We start from the raw sequence: 6,891 nt of genomic DNA, 5'->3' as shown, positions 1-6,891 counted from the left end.
TGTCCTGGGCTATGTATCAAGTTGGAGGCCAGCCTGAGTTACATAGGATTCTATCTTAAAAGGGGACAGGAGACTGGTACGATGGCTCTGCTACCTGGTAAGACACCTGCTGCCAAGCCCGACAACCTGACACACAGAAGCACACACAGTGTGTAGACAGATCTTTTGTTTTTTTGAGACAGGGTTTCTCTGTATAGCCCTGGCTATCTTGGAACTCCCTTTGTAGACCAGGCTGGTGTTGAACTCAGAAATCCACCTGCAGGGGCTGGAGAGATGGCTCAGTGGGTAAGAGCACCTGACTGCTCTTCCAAAGGTCCAGGGTTCAAATCCCAGCAGCCACACACATGGTGGCTCACAACCATCCGTAATGAGATCTGACTCCCTCTTCTGGAGTGTCTGAAGACAGCTACAGTGTACTTACATACATATAAATAAATAAATCTTAAAAAAAATAAAAATAAATAAATAAAAATTAAAAAAAAAAAAAGAAAAGAAATCCACCTGCTTTTGCCTCCTGAGTGCTGGGATTAAAGGCGTGAGCCACCACGCCCGGCTAGGGTTTTTTTTTTAAAGACAGAGTTTCAGATGGGCATGGTGGTGCACGCCTTTAATCCCAGCACTTGGGAGGCAGAGGCAGCCGGATTTCTGAGTTCCAGGCCAGCCTGGTCTACAAAGGGAGTTCCAGGACAGCCAAGACTTTATAGAGAAACCCTGTCTCAAAAAAACCAAAAACAACAACAACAACAACAAAAGACAGGGTTTCTCTGTAGTTCTGGCTGTCCTGGAACTCACTGTGTAAAACAGGTTGTCCTTGAATTCAGAAATCCTCTGGCCTCTGCCTCTGAAGGATTAAAGTGTACACTATCATACCTAGCTAACAGATAATTTTTTTTTTAAAGACTAAAATGGCGTGGGTCAGAAGAGCTGGCTCAGTGGTTGAAGGTTAAGTGCACTTCCTGCTCTTGCAGAGCAGCTAGGATAAGTTTCCAGCACCTGCAGAGCAGCTAGGATAAGTTTCCAGCACCTGCAGAGATCTGATGCCTTCTTCTGACCTCCAAAAGCACTATGGACATACAAAGTGCTCATGAGAAAACAAACAAAACACTCATATACATACAATTAAAATCTTAAATCAGATTTATTTATTTATTTGAGACAGAGTTTCTCTTAATAACCCTGGTTGTCCTGGAGCTCACTCCATAGACCAGGCTGGCCCCATACTCAGATCTACTTGACTCTGCCACCCCAGTGCTGGGATTTAAGTGTGGTAATTGGGGGCTGGAGAGATGGCTAAGAATACTGACTGCTCTTCCAAAGGTCCTGAGTTCAAATCCCAGCAACCACGTGGTGGCTCACAACCATCCGTAATGAGATCCTATGCCCTCTTCTGGGGTGTCTGAAGACAGCTATAGTGTACTTACATATAATAATAATAATAATAATAATAATAATAAAGTGTGGTAGGTAGTTAGCCAGGCAGTGGTGCCACACAACTTTAATCCCAGCACTTGGGAGGCAGAGGCAGGCGGATTTCTGAGTTCAAGGCCAGCCTGGTCTACAAAGTGAGTCCCAGGACAGCCAGGGCTATACAGAGAAACCCTGTCTCGGAAAAAAAAAAAAAAAAGAAAAGAAAAGAAAAGAAAAAAAAGTGTGATAATTGTATCATTTATTGAAGAGTCAATTGCTCAGAGTTGCAAACTGAAGTACTTGCAGATGCAACCATGTTTGGTGTATGCCTTAAAACATTTTGAAGAGTCACAGCAGATAAGAAATGAAGCCAGCTTAGAGATCCATCCACAAATGGATGGATAAAGAAACTCGCTGGGTACAGTGGCTTGCTGAAAGTAATCCCAGAATTTAGGACACTGAGGCAGGATGACTGTCACAAGTTGGAGGCCAGCATGGACAGTAAGTTCTAGTCTTAGTTACAGACAAAAATAAACAAGAGCCGGGCGTGGTGGCACACGCCTTTAACCCAGCACTCGGGAGGCAGAGGCAGGCGGATTTCTGAGTTCGAGGCCAGCCTGGTCTACAAAGTGAGTGCCAGGACAGCCAGGGCTACACAGAGAAACCCTGTCTCGAAAAACTAAAAAACAAACAAACAAACAAACAAACAAAAAACAAGAAACCTAATACTTTGTATCTAACTCAAAAAAAAAAGTTAATTAAAAATATCCCCTAGTTGAGCATGGTGGCCCAGGCCTTCAGTCCCAGTTCCTAGGAGGCAGAGGCAGGTGTATCTTTGTGAGTTTGAGGTTAGCCTGGTCTACACAGTGAATTCTAGGCTAGCCAAGGCTGCATAAAAAGATTCTGTCACAATGAAACAAAACCTCTGATAACTAAAGTGCTCTTTTTTCAGGCTGGTTTTCTCCTTAGCATGCATTTATTTGCTATTGGTCTCCCCCAGGATGGTCACACCATGACATAGGGCTTTGTCTGGCTCCTTCCTAGTTCTGCTCTCTAGAACCCCTGTGGCATAAAGGAGTCACTCAGCCAGCTTGGAATGAACCCAGTTGTGTGAAGCTCTTAAGTGTGAACTGTGAGTACTATCAATATGCAGCTATTCCTACCAACTATCCCACCCTGGTGGGGTGCTGTGAGCGAGTCCGTGGGTACTTTTCTCAGAGGTAAATTGCTCCCCCAGGAAAATGCGGGTGTCATGGTGAGTAAACGGTAAAGAGTATGGAGGGGACAGGCCAGAGTCTGAGGGAGCTCCACCACTGTGTCCTGCCCTGTGTGAGGTGGTTATACCAGTTAGCCATTGCTTTTGTACCTTCCAGAGCTATTGAACCAGAGGCAGAGATTGCTGAGGGAGGCCAGAGCTGGAAGGCAAGGTTACCTGGGCTCTAGGAGTTACTTCTGAAGAAAAGGGTTGGAGGAATGGAGACTCTCTCCTAAAGCCCCGGGCTTGGCTGCCAGCCACTGCCATCTGGTCAGTTTTCAACACCTATAGTGAGCCCCTCCAGCCGGCCCTGGCAAGCAGTGTATGATCAAGTGCCAGGTCCACAAGACAACAGTCTAAGTGCTGGACATGGAGATGATCTGAGCTTGTGTTTCTGATCCTTTTACTAGCCCTGGCAGACAAGTCACCACGTCCCTCTCCCTTTTCTCCATTTCGTAACCTGTACAATGGGCACAATATAGTGTGACTCGTGACAAAACCAGGGTAGGTGTTCTGTGTCCCAAGATCTTAGCCGTATCTGTTCCTGGAGTCCCTCAGTAGTATTTGTGGAATTTCAACCCCACAGTGTGGTCATCCTGTCACCTGCCGTGCCTGATGTGAGTGAGGCATTGACTCTGGTGTTGAGAAGACCAAAGGTCTATTAGTCTTCTTTCTTTGGAGGCTGGCACATCTGTTCCCATGCAATCAGGGCATTTAGTATTGTGAAGGCCTTAGGCTGAGTAACCCCACACTCTCTTGTTTATGTGGCCTTTGGGAGGTGAGCTTGGTGAATGTTTCCAAAAGGTTGGTGGACACAGGGAGGCCAAAAGCCCACCAGAGACCCTCTCTCATCCCAGTCCTATCTTCTGTGAGAAACCCTTTCTTTTTTGGAGACAGAGTCTCATTTCGTAGCCTTGGCTGATCTGGAACTCACTATATAGACCAGCCTGCCTCCACCTCCCCAGTACTTGGATTAAAGTTTTGGGTGGAAAAATTTTTTTTTCCTTAACAAAACTAGGCAAGCACTTCGTCTTCTTACCAGTCATATCATACTGTGAAGCGGAGCTCTAGTCGGATGTAGATGAGCACTGCCTCCCTCCCTCACTACCTTGGGGAAGTTTGGGAGGGATGAGTACAGCAGGGGCTGGAGCTGGACAAAGAGCAGGAAGCCTCCTGCTCGGTGGTTTCATCTTTTCCATTCAAGGCGGGTCCTCCTTTTCTCTTTGTTGACCTCCTGAGGCTAATTATAAACCTTATTCCTCTCCTAGCTGAACCTGCTTGCGGGTTACTTTGTGCAGTTGTGTCCTTGGCGCAGAGAATAGAGAAACATCAGTCACTCGCATTAAATTCCAGGCTCTGTGTGTAAAGAAATATTATTTAGTAGCTGGAAGTGTACTCACTGGGTAAGAGCACTGCCTAGCTCTTCCAGAATTCCTGGGTTCAATCTCTCTCCCACCCATGTCAGTCAGCTCACGACTCTCCTTAACTCCAGATCTGATGCCCTCTCCTGGTTTCCTCAGTTATCAAGCATGTATGTGGTACAGATACACACATGGAAACAAACACTCATACACATTAAAAATGAAAAGAAAAAGACTATTTAGCAGTTAACATCTTTACCATTTAGGGGTAGCTATTAAAATGTAAGGGCCAGGTATAATGACTAGATCTGCAGCCTCAGCAGTGGAGGCAGGAGAGCTGACAGTGCAAGTTTGAGGCCAGCCTGGGCTACCTCCAGAACCCCCTAGAACTCAGAACTGAGAAATGGCAGAGAAAGGGAGTAGCTTAGCCAAGGCAGCTGGGACTGGTAGGGCACTAGAAGTGTCACACAGCTGGGGGCCCCAGAGGCTCTAATGAGTCCTTCAGGCCACTCTCTCCTCCAGTCCCAGTCACCCCCCCCCCCCCCAAGCCTACTTGCCAGCAGGGCAGTACATCCCAGGTCTGAAAGGACAGACACTCCAATACTATTCATAGTCTGGGTAGCATAGTGCATAATAAACTCAGCAAACAAAGTTAACAACATCCTTGCATTATGTGAGTCGTCATAGCCAAGTCCAGAAAGTTACCTGTATGTATATGTATACCATTCGAGCAGGTGCTCATAGAGGCAAGAAGGCTGGCAGGTGCCCTGAGAGCTGGTGACTGTGAGCCACCTGATGTGGGCGCTGGGAATCAAACTCAGATCCTCTGCTAGAGTAGCAAGTGCTTTGAACCAGAGCCATCTCTCTAATCATGTTTTTCACTTTTACAAATTACTTTTATTTATGTCCGTCTTGTATATGCAGTGGCCAGAAGAGTGTCAGCTCCCCTAGAGCTTGAGTTACAGGCATAGTGTATCACTTGGTTTGAGTGCTATAAAAGCAGCACTTATTGTTGTGTGTGTTTTAAGATTTATTTTAGCCAGGCAGTGGTGGCGCACGCACACCTTTAATCCCAGCTCTTGGGAGACAGAGGCAGGTGGATTTCTGAGTTCGAGGCCAGCCTGGTCTACAAAGTGAGTTCCAGGACAGCCAGGGCTACACAGAGTAACCCTGTCTCAAAAAACCAAAAAAACAAAAACAAACAAAAAAAAGATTTATTTTACGTACATGAATATACTGTAGCTCTGTCTTCAGACACAGGAGAAGAGGGAGTCAGATCCCATCACAGATGGCTGTGAACCACACTTGTGGTTGCTGGGAATTGAACTCAGGACCTCTGGAAGAGCAGTCAGTGCTCTTAACCACTGAGTCATCTCTCCAGCCATCAACTGATTGGCTTTTTTTGTTATTTATTTATTTACTTTAAGACATGGTTTTTCTGTGTAGTTCTGGTCATCCTAGAACTTGCTCTTTATATCAGGCTGGCCTCAAGTCTCAGAGATCAACCTGCTTCTACCTCCGGAGTGCTGGGATTAAAGGAGTGTGCTACCACTGCCTGGCTGCAAGCATCATTAACCGTAAGCCAAGCCATCTTTTTAGCGCCCTTACTCCTGTCTGTGTTTTGTGACTCTGTATGTAGACTAGGCCGGTCTCAGAACTCTCTGAGCTGCCTATTTATCTGTCTCCTGAATACCACCAGAACTAAGGTGTGTGCCACAGTACCTGTGGCTGAGTACATGTGCAGGAGTACCATTGTCCTGATGTGCCATGCACACAGAGCTCAGATGACGACTTCCACAAGTCTCCTTCCACCATGAGTTCTGGGAAGGGAAGAAACTCAGGTCATCAGATTTGTATGGCATGGGCCATCTTACCAGCCCTGGTATTATATCAAATTAACCAACCAGGAAGGGGCTATGGGGACTCTCGATTTGAAGCTAATTGATTTAAGTATAGGACAACCTCGAAGACCCTGAGCCCCTTACCCTGAACGATGTTACTGTTGTAACTGAATTGTTAAGGCTGTGCATGGTGGAGAACAAACACTTAACACCTATAATCCCAGCACTTGAGAGGATGGTCATAAGTTTGAAGCAGCCAGAGAATATCTCAAAAAAAAAAAAAAAAAAAAAAGGCCAAATTTGAGTCATTGACTATATATGAGAAAAAGGTCACAAAAAACAAACACCTAGAGACCAACATGGCATTTGACAGACATTTATTGAGCACTTATGTGCCAAGCCCTATGCAGGGCACCAGAAATACCAAGTTAATGCAGCCTGGTTCCTGCCCCACAGAGTTCACAGTCTAAGACAAATAAGGTTCATACAACCACAAAGGGGCGAACGTTTGGATAATCATTTTACAGCACAATCTTTTATGAGTTTCCTCAGTACTTTGTGAAAGATACAATGTCTTAAAAACAAGTTGACATAAATATAAAGCCACATAGTTGTAGGGACAGAAGCCACCTGCAACTTCAGCACAGTGCTTTCAGAGACAGTCTACATCTAAATTATTTTTAAGGAGCATACAAACTGTGCTAACCTGCAGAAACAGGTATAGGTGTCCTGTGGCCCATACAATGGCTGGGACATTCTGGACATGATGGACCTTGAACCTTAAACTCCTGCATCTACTTCATTTCGGTCTCCTCTTCTCCTAGACAAGGACCTTCTACATTCTTGGGCTCCTGCTGAGACTATCCGATGGCTTAGAAGGGCCAATTCTCAGCCGTCCAGTATGAGATCACTGACCTAGGGAACAGTAGCTTAAGCAAGACACAGCACACCCAGACTCTTCCTCATGGAGATGAGGCTTCCACTTTACCTTTCCCTAAGTCTCCATACTATACCAGGAACAGTCAGC

Source organism: Mus caroli, unplaced genomic scaffold (assembly GCF_978045245.1).
Source record: "Mus caroli unplaced genomic scaffold, Mus_caroli_1 scaffold_20, whole genome shotgun sequence".
Classification (NCBI taxonomy): domain Eukaryota; kingdom Metazoa; phylum Chordata; class Mammalia; order Rodentia; family Muridae; genus Mus; species Mus caroli.
Note: the sequence above shows the minus strand (reverse complement) of the source record.